Source organism: Ascaphus truei, chromosome 3 (genome assembly GCF_040206685.1).
Source record: "Ascaphus truei isolate aAscTru1 chromosome 3, aAscTru1.hap1, whole genome shotgun sequence".
NCBI classification, from domain to species: Eukaryota; Metazoa; Chordata; class Amphibia; order Anura; family Ascaphidae; genus Ascaphus; species Ascaphus truei.
The window spans coordinates 437,374,798-437,393,800 of NC_134485.1; the positions used below are offsets into that span (position 1 = coordinate 437,374,798).

Here is a 19,003-nt window from a genome sequence, read left to right on the forward strand (position 1 = left end):
TGCTGCTTGAGGGTATAGGACAATGCACGAGGGTGCCTGCTAAATGTAGTCATAGTCTCGTATGGCGTTGCAGCCAAATTCTTTCTTCAAGGGACCTCTGTAGATTGGTTCTGCAAACAATGGCATTATGTCTGCAGATGGGGTTGCATATTTGTGGATCATGCCTTTGACAAACGTAACACAAACATAGAAGACAACGAGTATCACAATCACACACATTACCGCATTCAAAAATTTCGCTCCTAGTGATCCTACCAATCCAGTCAGGCCCAAAGGGTCCCAGTCTGTGTCACCTTCCTTCCTAAGTCTTTCTTGAATTTCTCCTATCTTATCTAACTCATGTTGTACCTTGCCACTCTGATCTTGGATGAAAACACAACATTGTTCTTTAATTAGAGCACATACCCCTCCTTTTGAAGTTAAACCATAGTCTAAAGCAATTCTGTTTTGTAAGGCCATAAGCCTGATCTGAACCTGTTCTTGGTTTAATGATGAAATTAAAAACTGCAAAATTAAGGCCACATCCTTCCTGTAAATTGTTATCTGACTGAACATACATTTTTACACAGGTTTCATTGTTTGGTGGAGACACTTGACCTATAAATTGATTCTTGTTCCTAGTGTGTGATACACCCTTTAAAGAGGTTCCCTTATAAAATTGGAAAAATACAGAAATTATACACATAATACTAAAAACCTTATTTTATGCAAGCAACCTTTCTTTGGGTATGCAATTGCTAGATAAAGGATATGGCATCTATCTCTATCATCATATATTTTCAGCTATTACTGAGAATTGAGGGGGTTTGGTATCTGTGGAAGCGCAATGCATGATCCTCACCCCTGCACGCATTGTATACATCATTCACTCAGAATATCAGAACAGACAATGTCTGCGATGGTCAACATGGCTGACTTATGATCCTTTCCTTGTGGCTGACACACCCCCTGGGTGACCCCCTCCTCTCGGTGGAGGTGCAACACACTTCTGGATCAAAGTTTTGCTGCACATGACACATACATAGAGAGTGATGAGTACTGCCAAAACACATATAAGAGTTTTCACAAGCCACGCTTCCAGGAAACCAATCCTCCCATCAAGGCTCAATTGTACATACACCTTAAATTTCTAACTTAAACACACTCTAAAGAATAAAAAATATTGAGTCTCTGAAAAATAAAATGTTCTGATAGAAATCAGGAATATTGAGTCTCTGAAAAATAGAATGTTTTGAGTCTTTGAAAAAATGAAATGTTCCTGATAAGATCAGGCCTCTGCCTGGTATCTTATTTTCCTCGTTGGTTAACGGTCAAAGTTTGTCTCGTCAAAACGTTAACTTGATGCGGCTGTGCTTTAGGTGCCTTTGGTCTTTTTTGTATCTGGAATGAGCTTTACAGTACTTTGGGTCCAGGGAAAGAACTTTGCCACTTTAATTGCTGTATTGGTGGTTAGTACGGGCCCTTTCATCTGGGATGAGGAGCATGCTTGTTTAGGAACTACTTGACCTTTAACTCCGTCTCGTGTAGGTGAACTTTTATCATACCTTATGCCTAGAGAGACTCCAAAAATGTATTAGTGGTATACAATATTTATTGTTTTATTACCAATAGATGGTCCTTAATTTGTTCCTTTGAACTACTGATAGTCATAAGTCATCCCATAAGTGTCTCATAGGGAGATAATTTATACCTAAGAACAAATTTGTGTATCAATGTGTTTACTACTGTCTTAACATCTGCATATAGACAGAGGTATCTCCTATTAATGCTCCTCATATTTAAAACTAAGCAGCTAATGTGGACTTGACTGTACTACAATCTAAGTTCCTAAGGCTTTGGGCCTCAGCCATTGTCAAATCAATTGCTTCCATAATCAACTCTATCCTTTCTGCAGGCCATATCCCTAAGACCTGGAAAACTACCAGAGCTGTCCCAATCTTCAAAAGTGGGGACAAAAACACTGTCTCAAACTACAGACCAATCTCTCTTCTCCCAATACACACTTGCTCTCATTCATGCCTCACTGTCATCTCCTCCGATGCAAATGGTATCAACCTTTTCATAAAATACTAACTAACCTTAAAACTTGCCCCACAAATTAAACATCCCAATAGCCTGCACTCATGGCTATTATTTCACACACAGTCACTCCTACCACACCCATTGTGGCCAAGCACTGCCATCTACAGCACTTATTCCCTCACCTGCTATCTCTGTAAATTCCCCTCAAACCTTAGATTGTAAGCTCTTAAGGGCAGGGATTTCCTTTCCTATTTTGCTGCACTTATGTGATTTTGCTGCACTTATTATTCTATTATAATTCCCTCTACTGTATTCTTTGTGAAGTGCTGAGTACATTTTTGACGCTGTAAATAAATTCATACACTACAATACACTACTATCCAATGTCATGGACAAAAATGTGTTCACTCCCAATTAAACAATTACTATACTAAGACAAATGCCCCTAGCCAAGTACAGTCAGGCCTCCACCCCAAACACTCCATTGTAACTATTCTGCTAAAAATATGAAATGCCTTGCATATAATATATACCCTGCTCACTTATGTAACTGTATTTGCAACTAGGTATCACCTGTCCTTTAACTCTATACCTAGAACATATCCAAAAACGAGAGGTGACTCCCAATGCACCACTTTGGCAAAACATTCTACAAATATTTTAACAATAACTACTGCTTATTATAAAATAGAACACCTATGGAAAAAATAAATGGTTAAAAGTTATAAAATATATCACATATTCATATAATAGTCAAATGCTTTTGTATAGGACTTCACACTAAATTTCTTGTAATATAATCTCTTTGCACAGTGCCGAACACACTGACAGCGTTATTTTTTAAAGACACTCAGAGAAAAATTTCAGAGCATGTTTATCTTGGGCAGTTTGCCAGCCCGGGCGTTTCGCCAAAAAAAGACCTTGAGTGCAAAGCAGATAACAAAACAGTTTCTCCGTCTTCTAAATATTAATTACTGGATTGAAACTTCAGCTCAAAGTTAAAAATGGAGCTCTCTCCACAGCAATAAAACCGAAAAAATGTATGGCCTTTCAAAAATAAAAATATGGCCTCTCAAAAATAAAAAATATGACCTTTCAAAAATAAAAATATGGCCTCTCAAAAATAAAAAATATGACCTTTCAAAAATAAAAATATGGCCTCTCAAAAAATAAAAATGGGACAATGAACTAAACTGAGGTTAGATCAACTTATGAACACACCCTATATAATTTAAACAATACAGTACGTGCAAGCTTAAAATCTCTCCAACATATCCTAATCCTATAGAAATGCAATTGACATGTTTTTACTGGTTTACACACAATACAGAAACCACAATACAGACACACAAAGAACATAGACACAAACTTCTCTCCTACACAGCGAATCAGCTTCTCATATAAATAACCTGCTTTTATTCTCTTTCTAGTTGCCATTCTGGACCGTAGAGAGGCGTATTGGATCTTCACTCTCCAAACGCGCTTCCCTATGGGCTTGAACATTGACTGGCAACTAACACATTTTTTGTAAACATTTTTGTGATAGACGTATTATGGTGTAATTAGTTGGTAATACAGATTAAATAAGACAATTGTCATTATATTGGACATTATATTCTTATCATTATAACCTTTGAACCTATGCCTTATCATGCAAATATTATGCTAATATGTAAGCTTAAATTGTTCTTTGATGTATCTTGTGGATAATACTTCATATTTTATAATGGTTGTATTTCCCTGGTTCCTATAATTTAGGTACACAATCTGTGTTATACAGTATATATGTGTAATATGTCTTTAAATTTACTTTTCTTGCACATTTTTTTTAATCATGTCTAGAGGTTTTTATTTTTAACTTTTTTTTGTATATAACTTAGTTGTAACACAGCTAGTTTTTTAATCCACCTTGTTCATGTTTTTTCTTGATATAATAGTACCCTTTATTAAGCATTAGTTTAGTTTAATATAGCTTTATTTCGTTTAAATATGCTTGTCCAGTTAGCAGCAATGTATTTTGTTCTGCTGGAATGGTCAATAAAGCTTTGTTATTGTGTTCCTATGTTTGCCCACATCCAAGATGGCCACACTGCCTTTGGTACTTCCTTTTGCCCTTAGATCGGCACTGAGTCGCTCTGTTATGACGTCATCAGGTTCTGATTTTTGGCGCGAAACGGCCCACAGGTAAGAGGGTATATAATGGATGTTATCACATTGTGTTTTATCCTTGAAAAAGAACGCTGCGACGTTCGAAATGCATTGGATGGGTCTTTTGCCACATTAAAGTGCCCTTTTAATCATTTTTTTGTCCTGGGTTCTTCCTGCTCCGTTTGTGCTGGTGCGCTTTTTGGTCTCCCTTTTCCCTGTAGTTGCCATTAGAACAGAAGGAAAAATAATATTTTCTGGTTCAAAATACCTATTCGTGTGGCCAGTACGAACAAACCTTTTAAATTCCATTATTTTTCTTCTACTTTCTCTCTTAGGGCTGCTCTGCAATTACTGGCAACATGTCCTACCTTTTTACACTTATAACACTTTCTGTCCCTTCCAAACACTTTCTTTTTCACTTGTTATTATATTAACTTCTGTCCTGGCAATGGTAAAAATTAATGCAGCGGGACCCTTCTGTCCCTCAACATAATTCTTTTGACCCATATTAACGTAAGGTATGTTTCCCTGTGGGATTCAAAAACACACGAGACGGCGCTCACTGAGCTTATCAATCCCACAGAAAAAGACCCCTCTTTCATTTAAACATCTGCGCAATTTGTTGATAATAGTACAAACAGTGCCATTCTCTGGCCAACAAAATATATTTATATTGTCTCTTTTCGTTCTCTGTATTCATTCTTTATTATTTTCGTCTGCAGACACACAATCCTGTGAGAATTTTTGGTTTCCCATTATTCCCCTGTTACAGAAATCAAATTTAATTGACCTGTACTATACTCCTGATACAATCAAATTTAATTGACCTGTACAATTTAGCGTTACAATAATCAGCACAAGCTGATTACGTACAACTCTTTTGGCATGTTATTGTTCTGAATAGTGTAAATATGCAAATACGGACCTGTCACAAGACTGTTCCCCAATCACATTTTCTCACCATAACTATACCAAAGAAAAACTTGAATCACTTCAGCGGGTCCAACCCAGTCCTGATAAACCTTATACTTTTAAAACATGGATACAGATAAGACTTTCTAACCAGATATCCATGAATAACTCACTTGGTATGTTAATGACAAAACAGAGCAAATGTACAATCAGGGACCCGTCCTGCTCAGACAACAAAAATATTTATCACAACCCAGGACGGTCTGAAAACAATCCCTTTAAGCACACAAACACTCACCTTCATCACCAAAACACCAACATCTTTAACGGAACTCTTACCTTAGCCCCTAACAACTCTTAACAACTCTTACACTTTAAAATGAATACAGGAACAGAGAATAATAAATTCACGTGAAACTGCTAGGGATTCTTACTCGTCACATCAGATAAGACACCGTTCAAAAATCAGCTCCACGCACCACTCAAAACAATTTAATCAGGCTGTTTGTCTAAAAAATGCAGGTAGCCTTACCTTGATTCATATGTGAGCTCAGATTTGAGTGATGGAGGAGTGATTCAACCGGGTGTTCGATTCCGATGATATTGAGTCCCTATTTCGGAATGCGCCATCTGAGAAAAACGTAAATAAGAAACACAGTCTGAGGTTATTTTGAAAACAGAATAACACGTGAATTTATTCAAGTCAAGTGCACAACGGAGACAGCTTCAAAACAAAAGCTCTCCAAACAATAAACATGGTATGCCATATATTTATACCCTAAATCCTAAAGCTCCACCCCTTTATGGGGGGGCTTGCACGTCACTAAACATTACCTCATTTTGTAATACATAACAATACTAAAGCTGATGTCATTTTGTAATACATAATAATATTGTATAACTGCCTGTCAGCTAGAAACCATTCTGGGGTTAAATGGGATGTGCCTATCCTACCACCTGGCATTTGTGTGAGAACTAGTTTCACTGCGAGAATCTAAGTTTATCTCATGGGTTCTCATAACTTTTAGCCAGTTTACTCTTTTAATTTGAAGCTGATTGGATGAGGAAGAGTCAATAAATTTAGCTAGGAGCGAAAAAATTCCATTCTCTGCTTCACACATTTGTTTATCCAGAAATGAAACACAGAAATTAGACTCACAAAGACAAGACAAGATGGCGGATTGAAATATTCACACAAAATGGCTTCATTCTAAATGCTGTTATGTTGTTATGCCAGACGCCCTAATGTCTCAACTTTGTCAGCGCTTATGCTATCCTGTTTCAACTCTGCCCTCTCGCAAGCTAAACAAGCCTACTTTTCTGCACTAATCAACATGCACAAGTCTAACCCACGCCGACTGTTCTCTGTCTTTGATACTCTACTCAAACCACCCTCTGCTGCCTCTCCTTCGACCATCTCCGCTCAGGACTTTGCTGACTATTTTAAGGAAAAGGTGGAATCCATACGGCAGAACATCCCCTCTGTTTCTTCCTCCCATCCTACACTTCTTCATAACTCTCCTCCTGCCTTCCTTGACTCTTTTTCCACTGTCTCAGAGGAGGATGTGTCGCTGTTGATCGCCTCTTCTCCCTCTACCACTTGCCCTCTTGACCCCATTCCCTCCCATCTCCTAAAACCTATTGTTCCTACTATAATCCCTACGCTCACACACATTTTTAACTCCTCCCTCTGCTCTGGAACCTTTCCATCCTCCTTCAAACATGCAACAGTCATATGATTACTCAAAAACAGCAAGCTTGACCATACCTGTCTTTCTAACTATCGACCTGTCTCCCTCCTGCCTTTTGCCTCTAAACTCCTTGAACGTCTTGTATTCTCTCGCTTGCTCCATTTTCTCAACACCTATTCTCTCCTAGACCCTGTACAATCTGGCTTCCGCACTGCTCACTCCACGGAAACAGCCCTCACTAAAATAACTGACGACCTCCATGCTGCCAAAAACAGAGGTCATTACACTCTGCTCATATTATTCGACCTCTCTGCAGCATTTGACACCGTGGACCACCCTCTTCTCCTTCATATTCTCCATAAAGTGGCGACAGCCTTTATTCTAACTCGGCTAGATCCGCGAATTTCAGATTATCCCGGTTATGTGCGGTTTTGTGTTGTTTTAGCCCGGAGTGAACTGCGTTATTTTCGCGCCCGTGATATTAGCATTTTATTCTCGCTGTCTGCAATTCTGCAATGCTGTGTAAAAACTCAGGGGGGCGTTTGCGAGCTGTTGTCTTTGAACCCTCGCTACTGACATTGTTTGAGTAACCCTTTTGGCAATATTGTATCTCCTTTTACATGTCAGTGCTAAACACTGTATCAAACATTTAGAAACCGTATATCATTGCATATACTTACTTGCCCTGTTAGAGGGTATAGAGCTAGCCTAGAATTTATTTGGGATACATACTCCTTTTTGGTTTACCCTTCCTCCACCTGATTTTAAATTCGCCGCTAACATAGGATTTATGTATTGAGGACCGTATATTTTAATTGAGGATCTCTCCCAATAAATTTTTTTTAACTTAGTTTCATAACACACATTATTAAAATTATTGTCTCCATCAGGTTCTAATTTTTGGATTATTTAAATCAGTATAATTAACTGCACTGCAAGGTATTTCAACTTATCTTCTGTGCAACGCAGTACATCTCTCCCACACCATTCCTTTGAATGTGTGTCTGGTTTGAATCACATTCCTGCTTTCTTTATGGTAACGCTTTTGAAAATCCCCTCTCAAATTTGATTTGCACAGGGCATCAACCTTGATATTATAATAATATGAATAGTATGTTTTTGTACAGTATAGCGCTGTTAGTTTCAGTATACAGTAGTGTACGTAGCGCTTTGCATATACTGTACAGAACATTTTGCAGGCACAAACAATGTACTGTACTGTTGTGGTGCCTGAGGCACAGGGAGTTAAAGTGACTTGCTTTTTATGTTCGTACTGTATTTGGGGGTTTATTGATCAATTTATTACAGTATGATGAACTGCCTTTTGAAATTACTGTGCTGTATTCTGCAGTAAAGTGTGTAATTTCCTTGAATTGCAGCTCAACTAATCCTTCACCCCTCCCCCACGCACACACAAACTACAGGTATGTTAGACAGACACCTCTGCAGTGTGTTTAATCCGTCCCTAGCCGAGCATCAATAGCCTGATGATCCTGATTGCGCCAGCGTGTACCCTGAGCCTCTTTGAGATGGGGAACTACTGTAGCTGATTAGAGCACATTACTCATCCAACACCCTACCCCCAAACCCTTTGCGGCTTTCTTTATGGTAACGCTTTGGAAAATCCCCTCTCGAATTTGAAATGTAAATCTGATGTGCACAGCATTGTGAGAATTGAGAGTAAAAAAACCATTAACTGATTCATGTTGTTTTTTCATTCATTTTTATACTGTAGGTGGGAGGGTGTGTGGTTGTTGTCACTGATTAAGATTACCAGGAATGTGAATAAATATTTATTTTATTTCATCAGGATGAAAAAAATTCAAAGATAAAAATAATCATGAATAATACATAAAGCAGTCTTTATTACATTCTTCTGGCAGATTGAAATTGGATAAACATTTACAAAACATTTGTAAAACATGGAGAAACATGAAAATTGCACATTTATATGAATATTAATTAATAATATATACTGTAATGTACTGTATTATATATATATATATATATATATATATATATATATATATATACTGTACTGTATATAGAAATTTTATTTTTTCCGTCTGTATCTTGTTCCTCATTCTGTGAACAGTACAGTACTTAGTTCATTGAGAGAGGAGAGGTTTTGTGTACATCAATACAGATGTTTATATACTGTACATTTTACTGTACACAACAGTTTTGACTGGACACTAAACCACTCCTCCCCCCAGGCCAGGCCACCCTTTTTTCCTGAAACGACATGAAAACAAAAAATTAGTGCAGTTACAGTATGTGCGTACTGTATTACTGTACGGCATTGTGTGATGTGTAAGAAATACATTGAGCAGTCACTGTAGTACTGTCAAACTAGTCTATACTAGAACTACTGTATACTCAGACTACCTTTAAATACTGTGTACTGTAACCTGATGGCTGGTGCTGCTCTCTCTGTAAAGAAAAAACTGTAACTACTGTATACTCTGACTATTGGGAAAGAAAAAATCTGTGCCATACTTACCTGTATCATACTGTACTTACAATACTACAGCACAGCACTACTTTCCTGATGCTTGCCCATTACGCGCGATCACAATGGGCAACACAGTGGCAATATGGTCTATATATTTATTGCAGCGTTCCAAAAACTCATTATGCCTTTCAACAACTCGTCCTTTTTGGAGGGTTTCGCCACTTTCCGGATATGGTCCTTCAGCTGATGCCAGACCATTTCGATCGGATTGAAGTCTGGCGATCTGTCATTGGAAAAAAGGACAATTGGTTTAAGAGATACAGTACACAGTTAAAACAGTGGGGAACTAAAATCGGACACGGTCTACTGCACTTACTCCGCTGGCGTCTTCACCCAGTTGATGCCGCGCTCAAGGATATGCGCTGTTGACGCGGTGTGCTTCGGATCGTTGTCCTGGTAGAAGCGGTGACCATTGGGGAAGTCGCGTGTGATGTATTGCACTATCTCAGGGACAATGTTGTCTTGGAAGAAAGCTTTATTCATGATTCCTATAGCAAGAAAAGAAAAGTGCTCAAAAAACTGCACAATAGTACAGTACAGTGCATACAGTAAGGCTACACTAGTAAAGTACAGTGCATAAGGCTACATTATATTTTCTATATTTTACCTGTAAAGATGACAATGCACCCTGGTCCACGCCTAGTGATGGCACCCCACACATGCAGCTTCACAGGGTGTTTTGGCCGCGGATTCAAAGATATGCGGCTTTTTTTGTGGAATGCAAAGCTTGCAAATCTCTCCAGCGACACAGTAGACTCATCAGTGAAGATGCAATCCTGGAAAGTTTCCCCACTGTCGATCCATGCCTGGGCCTGGACCACTCTTTTGATTTTGTTTGCGTCCCGTATCATGGGGTATGCTCTATAATGACAAGGAATTAATAATTTTAGCGGTACAGTACAGTTTCCTAAACAACACTTTTACCTCCTGTACTGTCCAGTACTAACCTCACACGTCCATATTTCCATCCAATGCTGCGTCTCATCTTCTTTATGCTGGTCTCGGATACAGTCAGATTGTGCTTTTCCTGCAGAGTGTATTTGACCCTTAATGCGCTCCTCTCATCATTCTCCTCACTTATTTTGTCCATCAGAAAAGTTGTCTCCCTACAATGTAAAGAAAATATATTGTTTTATTAATATGCAGCAATATAAAATTTATATATAAATATAAATATACAATATATATAATCTAGTAATATAAATATAAATATACCAAAAATATATACAGTACTGTGGTAATATAAATATAAATATAAAATATATATACTGTTGTAATACTGTATACATATAAATATACACAATTTATATACTGTTGTAATATAAATATACAAAATACAGTATATTGTATATACACTTGTAATATAAATATACAAAAAATATATACTGTGGTAATATAAATATAAATATACAATATATATATACTGTTGAAAAAAAGCACAGGATAATCAGCGCTCGTGCTGTGTGGAAATGTGGATAATCCCTTTGCAGCATGCACACGGAGAGTCTCCCCAAAAGCTCCCAACTCAAGGTGAACCCCCCTACAGAAGGGGGGAAGAACACCCTGAAAAACAAGGTATAGAAATTGCACAAATGCGCACCAGGGATTAGTGAAAAGTAATTTATTAAAAAAGTACACAATAAATGAGGGGATCCAACCCCACCTCAATAATACTACACAGATTAAAACAGCTAGACACCACTAGAGACTATATCTAGTAGTAACTAAATCCTAAGATGCACAGCATACAGATAACAGTAAAATACAGTAAGATACTCTCTAAAGAAAATAAAATAAAATAAACAGCCTATCTAGTGATTTGTGGTGAAATCATCTTAGTATAGACACCGGCAAGGGGTGACGGACACTTACACAAAGACAGAAAACGGGATAGCGGTGTCTACAAAGGATCCGGATCTCAACACCACGCAGATGGAAAACACCGCCGCCTTCTCCTGCACGCTCCGTCCCAGCTTGCCAGCAAACACGCGCAGGATGACTTGTCATGACCTCTACGCGTTTCGCACCACGTGCTTCGTCAGGAGGTCACGCACAGCGTCATCCGCGCGTATTAATAGGCGGCAGCTAATTGAATAGGACAGCCCCTTAAGAAAGACACCCTTACTATGGCTGCTTGCTGTGATCATAGGAACACCTCCAAACAAGGGTACTAGGCAACAGGGTGTATAGCAGCTCATATGGGGAGTGAATGTATGGTATAAATTAATCATTATAAACGCCCCTATGAGGATAGACAGGAATATAACCTCTTGCAACATTTATGTATACACACTATGTAAGCATTGTTAACAAAACATGATAATACCTGTATACTAAAAGAAAAAAAAAGGAAAAGAAAATTAACAACATATTTACAAAACGTACATAAATACAATGTTAATACATTTTCATATCAATAAAATCATTATCTTAAAAAAGGAGTCAATTCAATTAATTCATTAAAGCCATACGGATGTCTGGTTTGCATTTCATAGATCCAAAATTGCTCACGTTTCAATAAATGATTCTCTCTATTTCCCTGTCTGCTACCTAGTGATACACTCTCAAGTCCTTTAAATGTAATACAGCCTGGTAAGTTATTATGCACTTCTTTAAAGTGTTTTAAAAGCGGAGTTAATGGCATACCTTTTGCTATTGTTTTTGGTATGTTTTTAACATTTCTCAGGTGTTCCAACATACGCATTTTAAGTGGTCTTTTAGTCTTGCCAATGTACTGTAAATTACAGCTACACTGCAAGACATAGACTACATGCGTTGTCTGACAGTTGATAAAGGTTTTTATGTTGTAAACATTTTTAGTAACTCCTGACGTAACCGTTTTTCCTTGACAGATATGGTTACACGCTTTACACTTTCCGCATTTATACATGCCTTTAATTCCCAGACGAGTTTTAATGTCTCCAGATACAATAACTTCTCTGGAGACTTGACTCGGGGCCAGAATATGTTTAAGGTTAGGTGCTCGTTTGAACACTATCCCAGGCGAGCACCTAACCTTAAACATATTTTGGCCCCGAGTCAAGTCTCCAGAGAAGTTACTGTACTGTATGTACTAGCACTGTATACTGTAGAAGACACATAATGAATGTGACACATGTAGAATAAATGCATAGTTTTTAATTTTTCGGGTTTATTACACAGTATACTGTATATAAAAAAGTATTGTATACTGTAAGGCCGGACAACATCAGCATACTGTTTCAGGTATTCTATCCTAATCAATAACAATGGCCACTAAACTGTAGACTCCGGTACGTGGATTTTTAAATCCGATTCAGCAATGTGCAGCGATATTATCCATCGAAATCCCTCCATTAGCCATTTTCTTTTCTGAGGAAAAACAAAAAGAAAAGTTTTACTGTAATGTTCAGTCCCCTAAAGAATTTCCCAGCCAGTCCCACCAATAATTCTCTCGCGGGCGTCTCCTGTTCACATGCGCATGCTGCAGAAGCCGCTCAGCCAATGATATTGCTTACAGGAGAATCGCTTGACTTTTGAATCGCACCGATATTGATACTGTATTGTCAAAATAAAAAAAACACAGAAAATAATACGGCAACAATACTCACCATAGAATTTCCCATTCAGCTGGCGCCGGCGCCGGTCCACTGCTGGTCCAGCTTTCTTGATCATCCACGTCGATAGTTTGCAGCGGGACTAGTCCGCAGGATTATTCCCACGCTCGGATTGGCTGTAGTATTTCATGAATGAACTCTGAAATACAATAAGAATCAGTCAGCCAATCCGGTGATGAGATTTTAAGTGCCAAGTCTGACGGTGAGGGGGTAACCAGGTTCACTGATAAAGGTTAAGCCCACTTGGTTTCTTCTGAGTTGTGTGTTGAGCTCCTAGAGTGTCAGAGAAAGTCTTTACAGAATGTGTCTATGTATCAGGGTTCCAAAGTTACAGGATACCCCAAAGATGTATCCGGGAATCAAATAAGATTCTCATACATATCAAAGCACATTGCTCCAGGTAAACTCCTACACTGAAAACGTTCTTGCGACTAACCGCCAGGATTCCTGTTGCAGCACGATCGAGAAAAGGTAAATTATGCATAAAGGGGTTAATGTATCCCTGCAACATACACAGGGTCCCTAGTATAAGTGGGGATGCCCAGGTACCCTGAATCCTTTATAGGGGTTCAGGGGAGTGCTCCAGTCAGGTATAAGGCTGAGGAGATTTTTTATTAGAATTAAGAAAAAGTCTACATTTGCAGAGTACAAGGGATATGGCGGGTGGCGACAGACAGTTTAGCTCTCCCTCTGTCCCTCAAACCAAAAAGACTTAAGAGTATTTCTAATAAAATGTGCCAAGCATTTAAGTATGTTTACCTGACTCTGGTGCAGGGGTGCTCCAGCCATGTATAAGGCTGAGCAGGTTTTTATTAAAATAAGTAGTGTATTTATTGAGTGTCAGAGATATGGCTAGTGAGGAAAAACAGTTACAGTTTTCACTCTCTCTCCCACCAAATAGACATAGCACATTTTAATAAAGAAGAGTAGAAAATTATAGTTTATTAAAGCTGCCATGTTTAAACTGGTATATACTTTTTCACTGTAACATTAGCTGGGTCTTTGTCCTACAAGACTCGGAGGGGAGGGGGGGCTTAGGGCTACTGGAATGTGGAGCCATCAAGTCTGATTCTGGGTCTGTAGATCAAAGTCACACATGCTGGTAGAGGTGCGAAAGCCATCTAAATAGGATGGCTGAGTTGTGTCCCTGTCCTTGGCGGATTGCAAGCCACCTTGGCAAGCAGTCACCTCCCTAGCCTGAGAGGCACCTGGCCCCTGCATGACAAGTGGGCCAGATGACGATTTTTGTACATGCTCCTTTGCCATGCTGAAGCTCAGATGCCAGGCGTCACTGGACTGGCAAGCATGTGAATGGCTAGCTGCACAATTTCCCACGTTCTGGGTTGGCTGAAATGCTGTGTGACTGACTTTGCAAAAGTTATAAGAATGTCAGTTGCCAGCCCAGAGATCAGAACACCGATCCGACCTGCAATTCCAAGGTTCAAATTGTGTAACCTTCACGGAGGGGTCGAAGCATCCCAAAGAAGCTTTGTGGAGACAGCAAGGAAACAGCGACATGACTTTAAGCAGAAAAGTTTCTAAGTCCCACTTTCAGTACCATTTCCAGCGGACAGCGGCAGAAGTCAGGAGCTAGATATTGTCTAACTCAGACTTTCAGCACCATTTGGAGTGGAAAGTGCGGGAGCTGCTGGAGGCTCGTGCCAATTTGAGCTCCACAACTTTTCGGGCTAAGTCCCAGTCAACCAACGGACAATTTAAAGACTTTGTTTCAATCAGGAAAGTTAGTTTTTCAACCCCCAGTAAGTGTATTTTCTTCTGCCTATTGTAATCCAATGTGTGTTTGCCTGTTTCTACGGAATAAATCACAATGTATTTTATTTATTGGCTTTGCTCAGGGATATGATCCCAGTATAAATGTGAAAGTGCCCGGTCTCCCGTGACACCAAGACAGCAGCGGTAAATTCGAATGGCCAAAAAGATGCTCTCACAGAAATCGCAGCGGGCCGGCTTCAGAAATTTCAGGTTGAGAAATTTTCTAAGTCCCACTTTTCGGGGCAAAGTTCTGGTTAATTGAAAGTAGCGGTCGCGGCTAGAATTGCAAGCCGAAAACAGTTCCAGGACATTTCGGACTAACTCCCGGTCAAGGAATTTCAGCACCTCCAGAAGAAAGAGAGCGGTGGCGTCAGGAACTTCATGCCAATTTGAGTTCCCGGACATTTCGGGACAATTCCCGGTCAACTAAAAACTTTTGTTCTTTTTTCATTTCAACTAGGAAAGTCTAGTTTTGTAGCCCAGATTCCAGTAAGTGTATCTTTCTCACGTGTGTTTCACTGTGTGTTTGCCTATTTTAAGTGAATAAATGACAATTTATTTCATCAACCCGTTTTGCTCAATGTTATGATCCCGGTATAAAAGGCGTAAATGCCTGGTCTCCCATGACAGGCTTATTTAGTGGTGGTAGCAGTGGGATCATTGAGCTCTATGTTACCCCAGCTGTCTCCTTCCTCTCTGTATTCAGGGACATTTCGGGCTAAGTCCCAGACAAATAAAACCTTTTTTTCTTTGTGCATTTGAGCTAGGGAAGTCTAGTTTTCTGCCCCAGACCCCCAGTAAGTGTGGCCTGCTTATTTATTTTGTGCCTCATAGTGTGTTTGAGTATTTAAGTGAATAAACTACAATTTATTTCACCAACTAATTTTGCTCAGTGTTATGATCCAGATATAAAGGTGTAAATGCCTGGTCTCCCGTGACACCATTACTTATAACAATTGTTATAAACCTGTTATAACAGTTAGTAAGAAAATGTCTCTGCACATGTATGCTGATGATACTATCATATGCACGCAGCTCCAGCTTCTCCGACTTAGAAAATGTGCTGCAATCGGATTGCATGGAGTGTGTGAGGTTCAGCGTTATACACATTTCCGTATGTGACAAATTACAAACTTCTCAGGGAGTTTTCCTCATGTCTAGATTTGCACAACTGTCCCTGGAAACAAAACTCACCCAAAACACAGGGATGTGGGATAAATACACGTACTGGGTTCTCTAAGCGGCAGATTTCTGCCACACTACAAAGTAACATCAAAAAGGAAAACTGATCGTCATTCTGTGATTTACAAAACTGGTCACAATCTCAGTGAAATGCTTTAATTCTGGAGAAGCAATTTCCTCTGGATATGAACAATTCCCACATCTCTTTCATATCTCTCCTATAATTCTGTGTCAGTGGGTCAGCAACACAAACTCACAGTGCGCTCATCTGTAGAGTAAGTATGGTTAAAAGACAGGAGAGCCATGTGGGATGTGGGCAGAAGATTTATTGGGGGAACTGGAGAGCCACGTGGGATGGGGCAAGAGGAATAATTGGGGGGAAAGGAGAGCCATGTGTGATAGGGACAGAGGTATTATTAGAGGGACTGGAGAGACATGTGTGATAGGGACAGAGGTATTATTAGAGGGACTGGAGAGACATGTGGGATAGGGACAGAGGAATTATTGGGGGGACGGGGACTGGAGAGACATGTGGGATAGGGACAGAGGTATTATTAGAGGGACTGGATAGACATGTGGGATAGGGACAGAGGAATTATTGGGGGGACGGGGACTGGAGAGCTATGTGGGCTGGGGGCAGAGGTATTATTAGAGGGACTGGAGAGATATGTGGGATAGGGACAGAGGTATTATTAGAGGGACTGGAGAGACATGTGTGATAGGGACAGAGGTATTATTAGAGGGACTGGAGAGACATGTGGGATAGGGACAGAGGAATTATTGGGGGGATGGGGACTGGAGAGCTATGTGGGCTGGGGGCAGAGGAATTATTGGGGGGCTGGAGAACGATGTGGCCTGGGGACAGAGGAATTATTGGGGGAGGGGGTGGAGAACCATATGGTATGGCGACAGAGGAATTATTGGGGGGAAAGGAGAGCTATGCGGGTTGGGGGCAGAGGGATTATTGGGGGGAATTGGAGATCCATGTGGGATGGGGACAGAGGAATTATTGGGGGAACTTGAGAGCTATGTGGGCTGGGGATTATTGGGGGAACTTGAGAGCTATGTGGGCTGGGGACAGAGGAAATATTGGGGGGGGACAGTAGAGCTATGTGGGATGGGGACAGAGGAATTATTGGTGGTGACTGGAGAGCTATGTGGGATTTGGACAGAGGAATTATAGGGGGGGTTCTCTCACCTGGGCAGGACACACTAGTCAGGTGGCTGTGTTCCTCACTGACCAGGTTCTTCACAGAGCAGCTGACGTTCACCCGAAACGGTGAGGAGCCTGTTAGCTGATTCCCACTCACACTCCATAGGGAGCTGGACTTCCCCTGCAGAGCTTCCCCATCCACATGCCAGGAATATGAGGGATCTGTCCCATTCTGTGCCGTGCAGAGGATCACAGTACTGCCATCCGGGCGGCATGAGACGTTCAGCACAGGCTGCGACACAGGCTCTAAGGGAACATTCAGAATGACTTAATAAGGACATAGGACATACTGTGGCACTGACAGGGTCAAAACAGGGCTGTTTGCTCCCCTCCATTAAATTTATATGTTTGCGGGACAGGCTAAAATGCTTAATATGAAAAACGCTTAATGTGGATATATGTGCCAAGACATACACCAATTGCCTTCAAACTTTGCACAGTACATGCTTTGCACTCCCCCAAGCTATCCTTTTCATAACATGCACTGCAAATTATGTACATTAAGCACTTTCTGAAAGTGGAAAATGCTTGATAAAAAGTGCTTAATGTGAATTAAAGTGTCAAAACATAACCCGATTAACTTAAAACTTGACACATGATGTGCTGTATACTGCCCATACTGTAACCATCCTGAAAATTTCAAGGTGTTTGCTAACGCACACTGCAAATTATTTACGTTGAGCACTTTAAGAAGGGAAAAATACTTCATATGGACGTGCTTAACGGGGATTAATGTGCCAAAACATAATCCAATTGCTTTCACTTGGCAGAAGACATCCTTTACACTGCCCGCAACTATCCTGAAAATTCCATGGCTTTTGCTGACATACAATGCAAATTATTCACGTTACGCCCTTTCTGAAGAACAACAGTCTAAAACGCTTAATGTGAAAAACGGTTAATGTGGATAAATGTGCCAAGACATACAGCAATTGCATGCAAACTTTGCACAGTGTAACACAGTTTAATAAACACACACATCTAGAGCAGTGAGCTCCAGTCCACTCACATGCTCCACGATAAAAAACAGCAGTGTAACCACTCAGGGTTCAGGAACGATGCCACTAGCACAGCTTCACTCGACTCTCCTGGAAAGAGTCTCTCACTTCCGCACCCGGGCAGCGTCTGACGTCACACATCTATTCCCAGCTATCCTCCAATGGTAGGGGAGGTGGCAGGCTTCGTGGTCAGCGTCAGCGCGGGAGTCTTTCAGCAGGGAGACGGCTGTAGGCAAGGAGTGGCAGAAGTTCCGTGCTGTTCACAAATCACAGCGCAGATTCTGGTAACACTACGCGTTTCAACCGGGTAACCGGACTTCTTCAGGGGTGTATGGATACGCACTGTTTCGCCACATTAAATAATTCCCAAAAGGGGCGGGAAGAAGCGACGTCATGACACATATCATGTCCAATAGGACAGGAAAATGCCCATACAGATACTGCACCGACACACTTTATTCGAGCAAATACCCAGTATGTACCTGGCAGATACCTGGAATGCGCCGCTCCTCACCTCTGACAAGCCCCGTTGCGTTTGCCTTCCCAGCCTGGGTTCATGCCTGGCTGACGGGCGGCTGATCTGTTAAATGATAATGATTAGGATTTAATAGGCTGCAATGCTTCGCGTGTCTACCAGATGGCATAAATTCATGAATTGTAATGCAGTATATATATATATACTGTGCAGTATTGAAGCCAGCGGGAATAAAATGCTTAAATCCCTGCCTGGAAAATACCTCAATGCACTCGGGCAGAAAACAGTCACAAACCTCAATACACCCGGGTATACCCGAATTCGTGGGACTAGCCGAGCTCGAATAAAGTGTGTCGCCAGTGTAGCAGCCAATTATTCAAAATAGTACATAATAATTAGAACACCTAATGCTAAAGATTTGACATATTGTACATAAATACAATGGAAAATATGTACAGAAATTATATAATAAAAATAG

At 40.3% G+C, this 19,003-nt stretch overlaps 1 long non-coding RNA gene across 1 annotated transcript; it reads right to left on the reverse strand.

The window, feature by feature from the left end:
- Positions 1 to 5,204: 5,204 nt before the first annotated feature.
- On the reverse strand, positions 5,205 to 18,274 carry LOC142490548 (uncharacterized). Its single transcript, XR_012800100.1, has 3 exons — positions 18,062 to 18,274; positions 17,038 to 17,298; positions 5,205 to 5,712 (listed from the first exon to the last, which is right to left on the reverse strand). It is a non-coding gene; the product is annotated as an uncharacterized LOC142490548 (long non-coding RNA).
- Between the last annotated feature and the right edge of the window lie 729 nt (positions 18,275 to 19,003).